Below are 18,701 nucleotides of genomic sequence, written 5' to 3'. Positions count from 1 at the left end.
GCGAACTGGAGAGAATGAGCAGACCCGTCAAAACTGGCAAAGAGGCAGGAGGTTTGGGGGAAGGGCAACTTGGACTTGGAGACCCTCAACCACTGTGCCCCCTCCTTCCCCCATAATGATAATAATAATAAAAATAGCGAAGGGAGAGGGCAAGTAAAAGTTTTTTGCCTGGCAGCGCCAGCTCGAATCTCCCCCGCGCATTGTCTGGGGAGAGCGGAGGCTCCTGTGTTGCTGGGCACTGACCCTCCAGCCAGTGGGAGAGAACACAGCCAAGGCCGAAAGAGCTAGCTTGGCTGTCCCTTCCTGAATGTCGATCCCGGAGCGGACGTTGAGGCAGCGGGGATCGGTCTGGGAGCGGACAGGCCAGCCCTGGACAGTCAGGGGAGAAGGGACCAAGCGCAGCCAGCAGAGTCTGAGCAGTCCACCGACTACAAGCGCGGACGCCAGCTACCTGTCAGTGCGCCCTGGGGTTAGATAGCCCTGGAGTAGCCCTTTCTACGTAGAGGCGGGGGCTCGGGTGACTTGGTCACCCCACCCCCCCAGTCTCCAGCATCAGCTCACGCCCCGAGGGCAGCCACTTCCCACCCGCCCTCTCCCCCTGCTGGCCGAGCGCGCCGCAGGCGGGCCTAGGGGCCCGGACCTGTCCCGTGCCCAACCCCACCTCCCACCCGGCGCCCAGGCTTCTTCTCGCAGCTATTCTCCCCGGCAACTTTCCGTGCTTTGTTCTCCGGCTGGAAATGATTTACGGAAGCGTCTTGGACAGGGTCTCCGCCAGGCGGCCAAAGCCCAGTGCTGAAATGTGTTACGTTCTCATCTACCCATCAATTATGGATAGGAACAAATAAGGAAGAGTCAATTTTGCATGAGCCCCTTCTCTGGCTGTGTGAGGCGTCCTACAGCCAGGAGGGAGCCGCCGCTCCCGTCAGCAGCCCCAGACTGGGGGATGGTGAAGAGAAAGGTAGGAAAACTTTTATTTCCCGTCTTGACAGCGGTGATGTTTGTCTTTGGCTTGCAGACACTGCCCACTTTGGGTAGTTTAGAAGGGTTTGAAGCTTCTTCTAGTATGTATAACTCTTGGGTTGAATGGAAAGGTCATAAAGGACTTGGAGGTGTAGACAAGATAGGGCTTTGTAAAGATTTCTGCTAAATCGACTCTCGAGATCATAATGATCAGGTGATTGTTTCAATCCTGAACTTGTAAAAAAAAAAAAAAATTAAAAAGAAGAAGAAAAGAAACTAAAGTGTCAGGGAGATAGGGGGAGATTGAAGTATGGGTATTAATTACAGCATTTCGGGAGCTCAGTGGGAGCCCTGTTCTGAGGTGACCAGCCAGTGGTCAGTGTTCCAGCATCCCAAACCCTAACTGCTCACAACTGGGTGATTTTCACACGTACAAAATAGCAGATCATTGCTACAGCTATATGGTCTTTGTAAGTAGTAATTGAACCCTAGGTCACTCACTACAGCGGCTGCTTTTCCTTAAAAAATAATGGTAGTGTTTCCGGTTAATGGAGGTGGGATGGGGGAGGATAGCTAGGGCAATTTCCCCCAAACTTCTGACTACTAGAATTTGTAAGTCTGTTATAAAATGTGTGAGTGCTTCCAAAAAATTGTCCTTCTCTTGACTTGGTATTTGAGCCAATAAAGTGGATTCTTTTGTTAACTACTGAGGCTGAAGACCTAGGAAAAGGTTGAACATGTTTCTAAACTGGTTTGGTCTCTGTATCTTAGGATAAGAGAAATAAATACCTGTTTCAGGAATTTTTCCCCAAAGGTATCTTCCTTGTAGAATTGAGGAATCTGGACAGTTCCGTGTGAGGATTTTACTATCCTTTTTCGTGGTTAAAGATAGATCTTGACGTTGTCTTATTCATGCATTAAAAAAGAAGCAGCAGCAGCAGCTTTCACTGTCTTCCATATCTAACTCAGGAAATTAAGTTGTGTGTATTCATGTTTAATGTAGTGAGTGACAAGCATATTCTGTCAGGCTGGCAGATATTACATAAACATTTACCCTGACTTAGATAAATAGAAATTGTCAGATAAGCTCCGATATTTGGTTCTATCTTACTATTAGCTGACATATCTTAAGGTAATTAAAATACCATTCAGCCATAGCAGAGTTTTGTTTTTTATAGTTAGTGTCCGTTCTTTAACTTGACATTTTAGAATATGCTCTCAAATAGACAGTTAAATAGATAACCCGAACATTTCCAAAATGTGTTGTTTAGCAGATGACTTTTCTTCCATTGGCATATTTACTTAAAGACCGTTTACTATTTCTTACTAGATCTTAGACAACATTGCTATCTGTACTCATTTCTACCTAAGGGGGTGCTATTATAGATAACCTTTTCAAGAAACATTTCTTTGATCCAGGAGAGTATACCAGGTATATTGTGACTCCCTCATTATCAGACAGCTGGTTAACGTGAGTGAGTTTGATTCAGCTTTGTGGGCACTCTGCCCTCTTCTTTTTTCTTTTTTGGTGCCCTCTAATAGCACCATCTGGTCATGTCTACCCTGGTTTGATGGCTTTAAAAGATGGCTGTGACACCAGGCTGTTAGTCTTTAGACTAAGGGCAACTTAGACATTCAGTAGACTTCGCTTTACTCGCTCCCTGCATAGAAAGCATCTGACCAGTAACTGAGCTGGATAAGTGGGCCCCTTCATCAGATGTTACAGTTTCTATGACTTGACAGGCACACAGACAAGAAAACTGGAATCAGAGCTTTGAATCACCAAGATGCCTATAATTATTAAGAACTTACTGAAACTGGAGAAGTTCTTCACTTCATGTTGCTCCTTCATAATGAACCTTGGTAATTAGCTTAGTCATTGTTCTTGCATGTGAATTTCATTAAGAGACAATGAGTGAAAAATGCATCTGACTAAGGTCATTTTTCACCCTTCTGATGCATTTTACAGAGTTCTGAGCCTGGCTGATTGTCTAGCCATTATTGGTGTAACCATAGGAGGTAAAGTCTTTCTTTAGCAGGGTAAAATATTACCTTTATTTCAATTAAGACACTTTAAACCTGCACATTCAAGATTCATTGCTTCATGGGGAAGTCAGAGGGAGTTGGGTGATGCCAGCCAGTCAGTATTTATTGTGTACCTGTCGTTAGCCAGGAACTGTGCTAAATGTCCCAACGCTAGGTAAACCAGAGTGGATTTTAGATGTTCAATTTAAGCAAGAATAAAAATAGACAATAGTGAAATACATGATTTGGCAAGCACTGTAAATATGTACCTATCTTTTGTAGCATACTGTTTTATCCCAGATATTTTCAGGTCAGATTATCCAGACTAGTTATTTATGGCATTCCAGGCTTCCCGCCTTTTGCACTAATGATTTAATGTACTGTTGGTGTCTGTCATTCACAGGTTGAAACTGTCCTAAGCGTGGGAGATCTCACTGTGGCTCATATGAATGGGGACTTAGAATTTCTATTAAAACTAGTGGCTTAGATTGTTGCTTGTTTTGTGAATAGCTGCCAACGTTTAGTTGAGAAAAAAAAGGTGTTTTGATTTATTCCCATGAAGAAAATTAAAAATCACATAACTATATTGAGCATACCATAACACTTTTCAGTTGATACAGCTGTCCTCAGATGGAGTTTTCTTCCTCAGACTCTGACCACTGTGGCAGTATAGCTGGTAATTGAGACCACTTCCATTTCTCCTAACAGGAAAACTACTAGATGTTCTTATTTTGAAAAGTAACCGTTTATGTAACCAAGGGTGATCAAATCAGTGCTCCACAGAGATACCACATGAAGTGTACTTATTTCTCAAACTTTTCTTTTCTATTAGGCTTTTGTTAACTCACCCAGATTAGCATTTTAACAACCCTGAAGTGAACTTCTGCCATTCTCTCCACTTGGACTCACTATGTAGATCATTCATCATCCTGTCCTTGGCTACAACAGGCTGCTGGCTCCATCACCATTTGGAGCTACACAGAACCCATCCGACTGTGAACAGCACAGCTGGCTACAGCAATTTTTTCTTCCACACCACTGGCAGCATTGTCTGGCTCTGGTAACTAAAGTTAACACCCAGAACTGGACGTTTGTATTTTTAGGCAGTCTGTGGCTGGCCCCTCTCATCCAGTTCTAGGGGCACTCCTGCAAAAATGGCCCTGCCCACCTGCAGTGGGTGGTTTGTCCCACTTAAGAGGGGGCTTGCCCTGTCTCATAAGGCCCATAGCAATGCCACTTCACTTGATGAGTAAACCATCTGAATTAGAGATTGATGCTGTTGTGGGCCATCTGCTTGATTCCAACCAAAAACCAAAGCCACTACCATTGAGCCAATTCCAACAGATAGCTACCCTATAGGACAAAGTGACCCTGTAGGACCCTATAGGACAAAGTGGAATTGCTCCATAGGGTTTGTGAGACTAAGTCTTTACAGAAGCAGATGGCCTCATCATTCTGCAGAGAGCCTGGGGCCTTTGAAACACCACCCTTTTGGTGACAGCATAACACTTTACCCACTGCACCATTAGGGCTCCTTGTTGTTGTTGTTAATGTGCTGTGGAGTCGGTTCCGACTCATAGCGACCCTGTACAGGGTTGCCGAGGCTGTAAATCTTTACAGAAGCGGAAAGTCTCATCTGTCTCCCACAGAACAGCTGGTAGTTTTGAACTGCTGACCCTGAGGTTGGCAGCCCGATTCGTAACCACTACGCTACCAGAGCTCCTTGACTGATGATTAATCTACCAGAATTACAGAATTATTGTTGGGTTCTGTTGAGTCAGTTCCAAATCACAGCAACCTCATGTGTTACGGTAGAACTGTACGTAAGATTGTCTAGCCTGCAGTCTTTACAGGAGAAGAGCATCAAGTCTTTTCTCCCACAGAGCATCTAAGCAGCTTCAAATTATTGCCCTTGACAATTACCAGTCATGCATTTAACCATTTTACTACCAGGGCTCTTATTAAAGAATGAGAAGGAGTCATTCAGATACTGGAGTCCTGGTGAGGCACTGTAGGTTAATGAGCAGGACTGCAAAGTTAGTTTCAACTGCAAGGTGTGTGGTTCAACCTTACCAGCTGCTCCTTGGAAACCCTACACAGGGTCGCTATAGGTCGGAAACAATTTGACGACACTTACCAACAACAGCAATGTTCAGGTACTACTCATGCTGACGTATTTGAAAAGGGGGAGGACAGGATGAAGTACTTCCAGATGACTGAAAGCAGAGGGATCTTGTTTAGTGCTTTTGTGAGCTGCACACGTTGCTTTTTTTTGCAAATCTCATGTGGTATACTCCTGGAGGTCCATGTCTAACAGTATCCAATGTTTTCTGTCATTTTTGTTTGTTGGCGTTCTTGTTTTGCAGTAAGATGTTTGTTACAGTAGTCATTACTTCTTTAGCAAGAATGTCATCAAATAGGTGGGTACATTTGTGAGATTATGTCACTAAGATTAAAATAAAATCACTTCCCTAATTTAGGAATGCTGTGTTTTGAGATGGACATGTAAAAGGGCTATGGCCTCATGGTTTGGTGGAAATTAACTCATCTTCTCTCTTCTCTAATATATACTAATGAAATCAGTCACAAATTAGCTTTGAGGAGAAAGAGCATGGGGAGGGGGAAGAAGGGAAATAATAAAAAATAATAGCAACTCCAACATTTAAAACTTCCTGTTAATCTCCTTACTGAGCCCTAGGTGTCATATTAAGAGCTTTATCATGGTTATATCATATAATATTTCAACAACTCTTAGAGATGGGTTCTATTATCATTACTGCTTTGTGGAAGGAGAAACTGAGGTGCCAAGAAGTCATTTACTTAAGGAAGGCCACATAGGAGGGAGATGGAGCCCAGACTTGAGCTCAGGTCTGCCTGCCATCTCAGCCTACTTTTTTTTTTTTTTTAATGTTTTATTGTGAATTGTGTGATAGTTTCCATGGGAGAATGGGAGAACATTAGCTTTACATTCATCCTATCATATATTGTTTCATTGCCGTGGTTACAGTCCCTTCCATGCATCATCAACCAACCAAAGGATATACCCTGCAAGCCTGCCCACCCTCCACCCCACCTAACCCCTGGTTGCTCTATCTCTCCACGTCATTGTCTCTGCCTCCATCTCTGGCGTCACTGCTTCTCTGGGTAGGGTCTTGCACTCCGCTCTTCTCCCTTGATGGTCCCAGGGACCTCGGCTCCTAGACTGCACAGTTAGTCAGACTATTTTATCACTGCTATGACTTGTCTTCAAGAACTATGACTATCCTTCAATTCTCCAGCCCCTAGATATTTCTAACATTTGTTTTTCAATAACAGGGTCATATTTGGGGGACGTTTTATATGGAATAAAATGATACGTACAGTAGATATACTCTTAAATCTTAATCGTTCTATGAACTAAACCGTATGTTGGACTCTTCCATTTTTATTCCTGTTGGCCAAACGATTATGTCATGTTCTTCTTTTCAAGTGTCCTAAAACAGTATCTTCCCCCACCATTTTTCTTCACATTAGGCTTCCCTGTCCAAGATTACGGTGACGTAGGACAAATGGCAATATTCATCACTCTCTTCTATAAAGTGCGTTTGCATCGTGGTGGGATTGGCATTCGTTTCCCTGGTCTTGGCAGGTGAAGATCCATTATGTATCCTTGTCTCATTTCCCAGGAGTATTTATGGGCCCCCATCAGCAAAGACTGAAAGCTGCAGCTATTCAGGCATTAGTAGCACCAGAATGGAAAGTGTATTACTGAAGTATGACTATGTATTTACATTGTAACATCCATTATTCTTGGTTACAGTTACAGGAAAATCATTTTACCTGTATGGACAATCAGAAGCATTGAGAAGTTGTCTCTAAGGCATCAGAATTCTTTGTTGTTGTTCTTCGTTATTCAAGATTCCTATGGGATGGGAAAAAACAAATACTTGCTTGCCACTACACATAATACTGAGAATTAAGGTTTTCAGCATATATTTAAAGCAAAAAAAATACAGATTTTAAAAAGTCCAATATGTTGTTACATGTATAATAAGGCCTCAGGAAGATCTGCAATTACTTAGCCTATTATTGGAGACTGTATTTAAAAATAAAGTCAGGAATGTAACTCCACTCAGCCGAGGAACTGGCACATATGAACCAGAGCAGATGAAGCTCTTTGAGAAAATAACACTCCATTCCCCAGTAGCAGCCTGTCGGCAAACCAGGGCTTCAGATTCCTACAGTGCTGGCATTGGTCTAGGCCTGACTTGTTACAAGGTTGTTTCTCTGGAAGCTTTTTGTGGTCTGCAGTTGTTAACATTGGTCAGTAAGCCCCATACCTCTCCTGGGTCATTGGTTGATCAAATTAAGATATTTTTGAAAGCTACCAAAAAAGAAGGAGAGGAAGGAGAAGAAGAAACTTACAGTTGCTTCTGTTTGTGTCATTGCTGGATTGATCATTTGTTCAGTCAGCTAACTTTTACCATATCTGTTCTCTACAAGTAAGTGTCAGGGTGGGAAGAGGGTTCAAAGGGGAACTTGACATGGTTCCAGAGTGCCAAGATCTTACTGAGTGGTACAGAAAGACAAGGTCAACACTAGCTGAAATGGCTAGTACTTTTAAGTGTCAGACATACGGGAATTGAAAGGAGTAAGAGCTTATTTTTGGCTAGGGTGGTCAGGAAAGGCTTTGTGTAGCGGGTGATATTTGAGCTAGCCTTTGAACTAGGTAGGATTTAGACAGGTGGACAGAGAGGGGCAGTGGGGAGGTGTTGAGAGGGAGGAGGGCATAATAGGCATAGAGAACTGCTTAGGCAAAGGCTGGAAGGCTATAGGTGTCTACATCATTTGAACAAGCTTCAGTCCTAACCCAAGGCAGACTTGCATTTCAGGTGTGAAAAGGCAGTTTGCCATGCAATCCATCAAATATGTATTGAATGTCTCCAGTCTACTGTATTTAGGCCACTCAGCAGATGGCCCCTGGCTTAAACCATCAAAATGAATGGGATCAGTCTTGTGGTGTTTCAGTAGATTGCTCCTTGATCAGAGCTAAGACCATCAAATTAGCTACCAGCTAGTTCAGTATTACCATGAACACTGCTACAAGAAATATCATGATTTGCTACAAAGTACACAACAAACCTTATAGATTGGTGGTGGTTGTTGTTAAGTGCTGTCGAATCAATTCTGACCCATAGCAACCCTGTATAGGGTTTCCAAGGAGAAGCTGGTGAGCTTGAACCACCGGCCTTGCAGTTCAAATGGCTTTGCAATCTGGCGCACTAACCCACGTGCCACAGAACCAAATTAGAACATTGCTGCTTCCTTGACTTCATCATTTTTGAATGGAAAGAGTCTTCTGGTTGTTGACAAGTGCTGCTGAGTAGGTTCCGACTCACAGTGACCCTGTATAGTATTTCGGAGGAGCAGCTGGTGGGTTTGAACCGCTGACCTTATGGCTCAAACTGACCTTGTGGTACAGTGTATTATCCTGAAATGTCACATAAAAAGAATAAACTGCATACATATATGGGTTTTTTTAGAGGAGCAAAAGGAGATGGGGGAACATTGGTTCAGTTGTAGAATTCTCTCCTCCATGTAGAAGGTCCAGGTCTGATTTCTGGGGACTGTAACTCACACACAGCTGAGGATCCCTTTATTGGTGGCTTGTATACTACTATGAGGTAGAGCACAGTTCATCAGCTCTTCTAGACCAAGAAAGACAAGGAAGAAATGGCTGGTCATCTGCTTCCAAAAACCAGTCGATGAAAATATTATGGATCACAACAGTCCAATTCTGTTATGCATGGAATCCCCATGAGTAAGTGGTTGCCATGAGTTGGCAACCAATGGCAACAAGAGAGGGATGTGGACACAAGAAGTCAAAAAGATAGTATTGACATGTGAGCATTTCACAAATTCGATTACAGATGTGTATTTGACTACAGGCTCCATGATGTTACATTGAGTGTTCACCACTGTAAATTAGCAGGGTGAATGACACATAATGTTGTTGGGTGACCTTGAGTCAGTAGCGACCTGATGCACAACAGAATGAAACTCTGCCAGTCCTGGCCACCTCACAACTGATAGGTTTGAGCCCATGGTTGTAGCCACTGTGAGAGTCTTCCTCTTTTTTGCTGACCCACTACTTCACCAAGTGTGATGTTCTTTTCCAGGGACTCATGTTGTTGTTGTTGTTAAGTTCCATGTTGTTGTTGTTAAGATCCACAGAGACTGTGTATAAGGTTTCTGAGGAGTGGCTGGTGAGCTTGAACTGCCAACCTTGCAGTTCAAACGGATTTGCAGTCTGGCGCATTAGCCCACAGCGCCACACCAGGACTCTGGTGTGTCCTCATGTTGTGGTTAAGTGCCGTCAAGTTGATTCCAACCCATAGCGACCCTGTATAGGATTTCCAAGGAGCAGCTGGTGAGCTTGAACCACTGACCTTGCAGTTTAAATGATTTTGCAGTCTGACGCATTAACCCACACGCCACACCAGGACTCTGGTGTGTCCTGATTGCATGCCCAAATAAATTACATGAGTTGAAGTCTCACTCTCCTTGTTTCGAAGAGGCATCCTGGCTGTATTTTTTGTTCTGGCAGTCCATGGTACTTTCAATCTTCTTTGCCAACACCACAATTCAATTGCATCAATTCTTCTCCAGTCTTCTTTATTCATTGTCCAGCTTTAATATGCATATGAGGTGATTGGAAATACCATGACTTGGATTAGGAGCATCTTAGTCTGCCAAGTGACATTTTTACTCTTGAACGCTTTAAAGAGGTCTTTTGCAACAGATTTGTCCAATGCACTATGTTCTTTGATTTCTTGACTGCTGTTTCCATGAGTGTTGATTGTGGATCCAAATACAATGAAATCTTCCTCGATCTTTTTTTTTTTTTGGTCCAGGATGTTTTTTATTGGTCCAGTTGTGAGGATTTTTGTTTTCTTTACATTGAAGTGCAACCTATACTGAAGACTGTGATCTTTGATCTTCATCAGTAAGTGCTTCTAGTCTTCTTCTCTTTCAGCAGGTAATTAAACGAGAATCACAGTGAGTGAGGTCCATCAACCAGTAGCTTTAGAAATAGCCTTCCTCCTTGAGGCACCCCTCATTGTTCTGTCATATTTTGAATATTGCAGGTTGTTGAGGAGTTCTGATGTGGTGCTGCAGGTTAATGTGCTGGACTGCAAGGTCTGTTTGAACAGCAAGGTCAGTGGTTCAGACTCACCATCTGCTCCTCAGATATCCTTGGTAGGGTTGCTATGAGTTGGAACTGACTCGATGGTACTTAACAACAACAACAACACTATTGAGTCTTCTGCCAATCTTGATTCTATGTTCTTATTTATATAGATCAGATTCTCAGATTATTTGCCCAGCATATAGATTGAATAAGTATGGTGAATTGTTACCATGCTGACGTGCACCTTTCCTGATTTTAAACCTTGCCATATCTCAGTTCTGTTTGAATGACTGCTTCTAAGTCTGTGTACAGGTTCTGCATGAGCACATGAAGTCTTTTGGAATTCCCATTCTTTGCAATATTATCCATAGTTTGTTATGATTCACACAGTCAAATAGTCAAATGCCTTTGTACAGTCAATAAAACACAGGTAACCCTTTTTTCTGGTATTCTCTACTTTTTGCTAGGATTTATCAGACATCAGCGATGATATCCCTCATTTCACATAACACAAAGAAGATGGTTGCAAATATAATAATGTGTTGATTGTGTTTAACTGTGTATTGCATTGCAGACACCGTTTTCACGAGTGTTTCACTGAGCTATGGAAGTCTTTCCTATTAGAGAGTGGGAATAACAGTGGTGACCAATAAGTTGTAAAGTTCCCTATGCTGCCTTTTGGGAAGCTCCATCCTTGAGAGTTCTTGAGGTGATTCAACACCTCTTTCTGAGTCTGAACTTTTATGATAACCCCACGCTGCTATCAACTAGCCTCCCACTTTTTCACCTTCGAAGCACCACCTCCTAGACAATCCCCTTGCCCATCTCTAACGCAAGCTGGACTATTAGTGCATGGGAGTTTCCAAGCCATCATGAGTCCTTAGAATTAACATCTTGAGTACATAAATGTAATCAGCCAAGGGTTCAGTTTAGCCACTGTTGTTGTTGTTTCCGATACACTACCTGGTCCTGTCCCATCCTCACAATTGCTGTTACGTTTGAGCCCATTGCTGAAGCCATTGTGTCAATATGTCTCCTTGGTGTTCTACCTCTTTTTCGCTGACCCTTTTTTATTTCCATTTTACCAATCATGATGTCCTTTTTCAGGAAGTGGCCCCTCTTAATCACATATCCAAAGTATGAGAGATAAAGTTTTAGTATCCTGGTTTCTAAGGAACATTCTGGCTGAACTTCTTCCCACACAGAATTGTTTATGTGTCCATGGTACTCTCAATATTCTTCTCCAGCACTGTAACTCAAATGCATCACTTCTTCTATGGTCTTCCTTATTCATTGTCCAACTTTCACATGAATATGAGGTGACTGAAAATATCATGACTTAGGTCAGGCTCACCTTAGGCCTCAAACTGACACCTTTGTTCTTAAGCACGTCAAAGAAGTCTTGTGCAGTAGTATTGCCTAATGCAACACATTGTTTGAGATCTTGACTGCTGCTTCCATGAGTGTTGATTGTGGATGTAAGCAAAATGAAGTTGTTGACAACTTTACTCTTTTCTCCGTTTATCATGATGTTATTTATTGGCTCGGTGGTGAGGATTTTTGTTTCTCTATATTGTGGAGCAATCCATACTGAAGGATGTTGTCTTTCATCTTCATCAGTAAATGTTTTAAGCTCTCTTCCCTTTCAGCAAGTAATTGTATTATCTGCATATCATAGTTGTTGATGAGTCTTCCTCCAATCCTGATGCCATGTTCTTCTTTCCATAATACAACTTCTCAGATATTTGTCAGCATACAGCCCTGCCCACACCTTTCCTGACAGTAAAGCAGGTGATAAGATTTATGGGAGGAAATGTCTGAAGCTCTGTATAGTACAAAGATGTGCAAAAAAATGTCACCAGCCATTCCTCCTATGGCACTCTCATGCTGGAGTTAATAATTCAATGCAATTGCCACACATGACTCACAGTTATAGGGTCTATTGGAGAAGTTCAGAGGTTACAATTCAGGATTAGAAATGCTCAGGGCATAGCTCTTGTAGATAGTACAGCCTCTCCTCAGCCATTTCCTCAGGCAGGCCTCTCTGCCAGGGCCATGCCACAAAGCTCTTGTAGGGCTGCTGATAAATACCACAGGGCACACCACTCCTCCATGAGCCTCAGCCCAAAGGCACTTGGTTCCCCAATGAAGTGCTTGGAGGCGCCCCATTCTGCAAGCAAGCCTCCTGCACAAAGTTATTTCGTGCTGGGAAGTCCATCACTCAGTCTTGCGCTCTGGCTCTTGGTTCTGTTGCTGCTTCTCCTCTGCCCTTCCTCCAGTGTCACGTGCTTCTGTTTCTTGGTTGAGGAGGTTCAATGTGCAGGGATCTCTGGGTCCAAATGGCATCTTCTACCCCTGACTCTTCTTTTATGGTAGTGAGATTTCCCATCTGCTTCTGAGATGTCTCATTTTATAACCAGCAAGATGGCAAAATTACCAATCACGATTAGCCCTGTTAACAATCACTCACAACGGAATCATATAATCCATCAGTAACGCCCCCCACCTTCTTTTACTCAGACCCACCAGGAAAAAGTCATATTATATGAATTTAAATAATTTGCTGCATCACAGTATGTTTACTAGAACTCATAATAAAGGGAAAATAAGACAAAAATAGTTTTCTTACAGAATAATCAAGGCAATCACTTTGCTATGTAATTGCTCCAGTGGTTCAATTTTCCTCGGTATATTTAAGTCTTTTACAAGTCAATAGTTACATGACAGACTGTTTTAGGATGAATCTTAAATCTGAAGAATCACTGCCAATTAATGATCGATCAGAAATTATAAAGTAGGTCATTAGGGAAAAAGAATTAAGGCATATACAAATTCAATACAGGGATCTTTTCAGGAATATACCAGTGATGTGAAGCAAAAGAACCTGTTGAGTTTCCTAATTGGTCTGGCTGCTACCCAGTCACTTGTTGAAGTGAAGGGCAGGCTGTCTCCTCCTTGGATGGCACATACTTGTCTTCCAGACAGAACCTAAAATAAGCCAGCCTGGCTCAACTTGGCTAATAATGGCAGCCCGCTAGTGTTTACTTCATGCTTATTATGTCTTGCACTTTAGTTATCTAATCCTCAGGCTACCTCTGAGTGTATACTACTAGTAGCTAACTAAGAGCTCATATCTATCAAGAGCTTACTATGCATGTATACTAAATCATTCATCAGACCGGTACTATTATTTAAAATAAACATGAGGTGTAACTGAGGCACAGAGAAGGATAAGTAATTCACCCAAGGTCAAACAGATAGTGAGTACTTAGCATGAGGGGACTTGGATCCATGACCGGCAGCATAGCAAGAGCCAGCCTGCCATAGCTGTGTAACTAGTGAGCTGTGTGATCTTGAGGACATTACTAAACCTCTCTGGGCCAGAGTTTTCCTATATAAAAAGTGGATGATGATGGTAGTACCCACCTCATGAGACACAATTGGATTATTATTTGAGAATAGTGCATAGCATGTAATGAGTGTGAGTGTGTATATACATGTTTGTTGTTGTTAGGTGCCGTCAAGTTGGTTCTGACTCATCGCAACCCTGTGTAGGGTTTCCAAGGAGCAGCAGGTGAGCTTAAACTGCCAACCTTGCAATCTAGTGCACCACAGCACCACACTAGGACTCCAACAACAATATATATATATACTAATAACAACTATGTAGAAAAAAGAAATATAGAAAAAAATACATATATAATTTTATATATAGTTGTTAAAGTGCCGTCGAGTTGGTTCTGACTCATAGCAACCATGTGTAGGATTTCCAAGCAGCAGCCAGTTATATATATGTATGTATATATATATATATGTATACATATATATATCTCAGTGTCAGTTAAATAAAAATAAACGCAGCCTGGCTGCAGCGCCTGTACTCTAAGCTGTTTGGCTGTGCTGTCTTTTCATATGCGACTTTGTCTTATTCCTTGAATGGATATATAAACCATGAAGCCAGTTCCCCAACCCCACCCACTATACTTGCTACAGAGCCAGCCAGATTGGAAAGGAGAATTTGGCAGGAGGAGTCCATTAGCCTAGAGGCTTAATCCAGATGTTAATCCTGAGTTGAAGATCTCTGACCCAGATGCTGATAGCTCAGAATTGTGATATCAGAAATCTAGCTTTCTCTATTGGTTTGTGTCTCAGGAAAAATGCAGATATGTGGTGTGTGCTATCTATGCTGGGGACTCTTGCACTGATAAAACCTGAGTAATGCCATCAAAATGCAGACACTCTCCTAGACCATCCTTTTCATCACCTCACTGCTGTTCTCAAAGTTTAAAACAATCAGAATTACATGGGTTAGAATACAGATTCCCATAACCCTGGACTCAAAGCTTTGCTGTGTCTGGACTGGGACTCAGGAATTTGCCTCTTTTAAGAAACACCTCAGGTTGTTAAAGATGTCAGCTGATCCTTAACCACACACCTAGATGCTGTAGTGTATGTAGCCCAGGATTCTCAGACATCAATATGCCTGCCAATCCTCTGGCATCTTGTTAAAATGCAGATTCTAGTCCAGGTAAAGTTCAAGACTTTGGTGCTCGTTCAAACACCACTTAATAGCTCTGAGATCTCTTGCCTTACAGAACAGAGAATGGTTATGAACGGGAGACATCCCAGGTAGCTCATGAAAGAGTGGAGAAAGTAATAACATCTGCTCCCAGATAAAGAGGTTGTTTTTTTTTTTTCCTTTTTTTTCTTCCAGTGTGCCAAAGATCTTCACAGTGAATAGAAATTAAGAAAGAAAAAGGGCACTCACTTATTTCTGTTAACTGGCCTATATCATTTCATAAATGGAGTCCTGGGCCAGTATTCATAGCAACAGTTTTTGATTTAATGATAAACTGAGATAAGGGTAATCAAACTTCATGCTTCAGGGCATAAGGTGATTGCCCGCTGTGGTCAGAATGGAAGTTTTCCCCTTGTGCTTTGCACAATTGACTAAATGCATTAGGGAGAGTACTCAGACTGCTCTTGGAAAAGCGGCTGGAGGTCCTGGCAGAGATCTCCACGGGCTGAGATCACACAAAAAATAGTCTTTTTGGAGATGAACAACTCCATCATCATTTGACTTGAACATTTTGTTTTATATTAAGATTCTAAGGAGATCTGGTGGCCCATGAGTTAAGCATTGGGCTGTTTGTTAACAGCAATATCAGTGGTTCAAATCCAGCAGCTTCTCCAAGGAGAAAGATGAGGCTGTCACCTCCTGTAAAGATTTATAGTCTTAGGACTCCTAATGAGCAGTTCTACTCTGTCTTACAGGGTTGACTCAGTGTGAGTGGGTTTTGTTTTGCTTATTAAGAGTCTACTCATTGGATATGTGCATTTCTAAGAACAAATGATGAAAAACCTGAATGCAAGCCTTGACCACAAAATGTTTTAAGTGACCTAGATAAAGCACTGTCCCCTCTGAAGTTCAGTCTCTTCCTTGGCAGATGCCCCACCTTCTCAGAACAGTGATCATAAGCATCAAATAAGACAACATGGATGAAGGTGTTCTTTAAAAACCAGATTAAGTGCTGCTTAGATATAAAGTATCATGTTGATACAATGATTTATGCTTTATGGAATTGCTGTTTATTGCAATCACACAGTATACAAATATATACTTTGTTTGATGATATCATACGTATAATGACAGTAAAATTTATTGAGTCCTTAATCTGTGCCAAGCACTGAAATGCTTTGTTTATATTCTCTCACACAGTCGTCATATCAGCCCTTAAAGGCATATACTTTTGAGTTCCGATTTTATAGGTCAGGATACAGATGTGCAAGAAGCATCAATTAGTTTCCTATTGTTGCTATAATGCATTACCACAAGTTTAGTGACGTAAAATATTGCAAATTTGTAATCTTAAATTTCTGGAGGAGGTTAGAAGTCTGAAATGGGCTAAAATCAAGGTGTCAGCAAGATTGTCTTCCTTTTGGAGGTTCTAGGAGAGAATCAAATTCCTTGCTTTACTTGCTTCTAGAAGCCATCTGCATTTCCGGACTTGTAGCCCTTTCTTCTGTCTATAGAACTGTCAGTGGCATAACACACATTTCTGCTTCCTTTATCATATTTCCTTTGGTGACTCTTCTGTGACCCTCTTTCATCTTTTAAGGATCTTTTTGATTACTTTGGGCCCATCTGTATAATCCAAGATAATCTAAATCTTTATTAATCATATCTACAAAATCCCTTCTGCCAGGTAAAGTAGCATATCCACAGGGTCCGGGTATTATGGTGTGGATATCTTTTTTTGGTAGGGAGGGAAGCATTATTCTGCCTACCACAATTTAGTACATTGCTAGGAACACACAGTGACAATTAGAATTTGCACTCAAGCCTGTCTGACTTCAAAACCCTAAATCTTAACCACTCACTGTTGTAGTTGTTGTTAAGTGCCGTTGACTTGGTTCCAACTCATGGTGACCTTATATAGGGTTTCCAAGGAGTAAGTAGCTGGTGAGCTTGAACTACTGACCTTGTGGTTCAAACTGACCTTGCAGTCCAGTGCATTAACCCACTGCACTACACCAGGACTCCCATTAACTATAAACCAAAAAAACAAACCTATTGCTATAGAGTCAATTCCAATAGCGACCAAAGTCAATAGTGACCTTACTGGACAGAATGATACTATAAGATCAACACTGGACTGTGAACCACAAGGGTGGCACTTCAGACCCCACCAGTGGCTCCTTGGAAACCCTATACAGGGTCGCTATGAGTCAGAACCGATACAGTGGCACTTAACAACAAAAACAAAACAACCCTGTAAAGTTTTGAAGGCTATAAATTTTTACAGAAAAAGACTGCCTTATCTTTCTCCCATGGAGCAGCTGATGGATTTGAACACAGACCTTTTTGTTGGCAGATGAGTGCTTTAAGCACTGTGTCACCAAGGCTCTTTCTGCTCACTATGTAAAAAACAAAAGCCAAACCTGTTGCCATGAGTCAGTTCTGACTGATAGCGACCTTATGAACCACTCACTATAAACTTCCTCAAATCCTAATAAAATTATAGAACGTAAGTGGGAAGGAGAGGACTGTTAGAATAATCAGTTGAGGGCTTTTAAATATAATGATCATAATAGTAACAACAGAAATTACTCTTTACTGATGTTTGTTTCCTGCCTGGTACTATAAGCATACACATATAGTAGTCATTCATTTATTTTTTCTGAATCTTATTCACCCGATTAATGAAATTTAGTCTCTGAATCCAGCTTTCTTTCATTAGGTGACTGAATGAATAAGGAGAGTTTGGGGGACCAGAGAAAGTATGTCTTGGAGAACTGTCCAAAAGTATTTTAGTGGGATTTCCAGTGTAGTAAAGGACGGCTGACGAAAGATGGCATGGAAACTGGGTCAGCCTTTGCTGACTCGGACACTATTAAAATGACTAATTGAATGGGGTTCCTTACATGAGACTGTTTTGCTCCATCCACTGATAGTCAAAACCATCTTCACTTTTCAAGTCTTGATGTTCTCAGAGGTCAACCAGGACATCTCCAAAGAACTGTAGACAGTTCTCAAGCAATCTTTGCCTCCCTGTCTCACTCCCTTAACCCACTATTTCTCTTCCCCCTCTCTTTTTTCTTTTAGTCACCCAGTTAGCCTTTCTCTGAGGTTTAATGTAATTTTAAAGTTCAACGTGTGTACCCAACAATGAAAAGGCTGTCAGAGCAGTCTGAGGAACAATTCAGAACACCAATCTGGAAGTCCAGAAATTGATCCTTATCTGAACTATTATAGAGAGTTGCCATAGAGTTGATTCTAACTCATGGTTCCCCCATGTGCATTAGAGGAGAACTGTGCCCTATAGGACTTGCAATGACTAACTGTTCACAAATGAATAGTGAAGGCTTTCTTTCAAGGCATCTCTGGTGGACTTGAACTGTCAACCATTCAGTTAACAGCCAAATACTTTAACTGTTTGCACCAACAACAACTTCCAGCTTGACTATTAGCTAGCTAGATACCTATGGGCAAGGCACTGATTTTACCAGCTGAGAGACAGTGAGAGAGAGAGAGACGCACACACAGATCAAATATGATCAAAGACTCAAGTGTTTTCTATGTTTCTTCATTGCCTTTCTAGCTTGTCAAGTTTGTCCTTTGTAGACTTTTTTATGTTCCCAATAAGACTGGCACATTCCAGATGAAAATCCAGCAGATCAAGAGACAACTCTTCTAAACAGACCTAGTAACAGACTTCTTCTCAGTCTTCTTGGACAGGCCTATGTCACAGGACTATGTCAGCAGGGAGATGGGACCATGGCAATTGAATTCGGCCATGAATTGCTTCTCAGTGGATGCATTTTGTTATAAAGTATTGTATTTGTATTCATGCATACATTCATGCATGAGGAGTCCTCGTGTGACACTGTAGGATAAGTGCTCAACCACAAAGTTGGTTTGAACTGGAAGGTCGGCAGTTCAAACTCAACATTTGCTCCTTGGAAACCCTATAAAGGGTCACTGTGGGTTGGAACTGACTCAGTGGCACTTACCACCACCAACAACAACATATGCATAAAGGAG

The 18,701-nt window shown here is 41.8% G+C and overlaps 1 protein-coding gene across 1 annotated transcript in view; it reads left to right on the top strand.

The window, feature by feature from the left end:
• The first annotated feature begins 570 nt into the window (after positions 1 to 570).
• SEMA6D (sema domain, transmembrane domain (TM), and cytoplasmic domain, (semaphorin) 6D) overlaps positions 571 to 18,701 on the top strand; it is an 81,883-nt gene continuing 63,752 nt past the window's right edge. The window contains exon 1 of the mRNA XM_006831690.1: positions 571 to 958. The gene's annotated coding sequence lies outside the window, so the exon portion shown is untranslated. The remainder of the gene's footprint in view (positions 959 to 18,701) is intronic.

The sequence above is a fragment of the Chrysochloris asiatica genome, unplaced genomic scaffold, assembly GCF_000296735.1.
Source record: "Chrysochloris asiatica unplaced genomic scaffold, ChrAsi1.0 scaffold00004, whole genome shotgun sequence".
Taxonomy (NCBI): domain Eukaryota; kingdom Metazoa; phylum Chordata; class Mammalia; order Afrosoricida; family Chrysochloridae; genus Chrysochloris; species Chrysochloris asiatica.
This window is presented reverse-complemented; position numbering and strand designations above follow the sequence as displayed.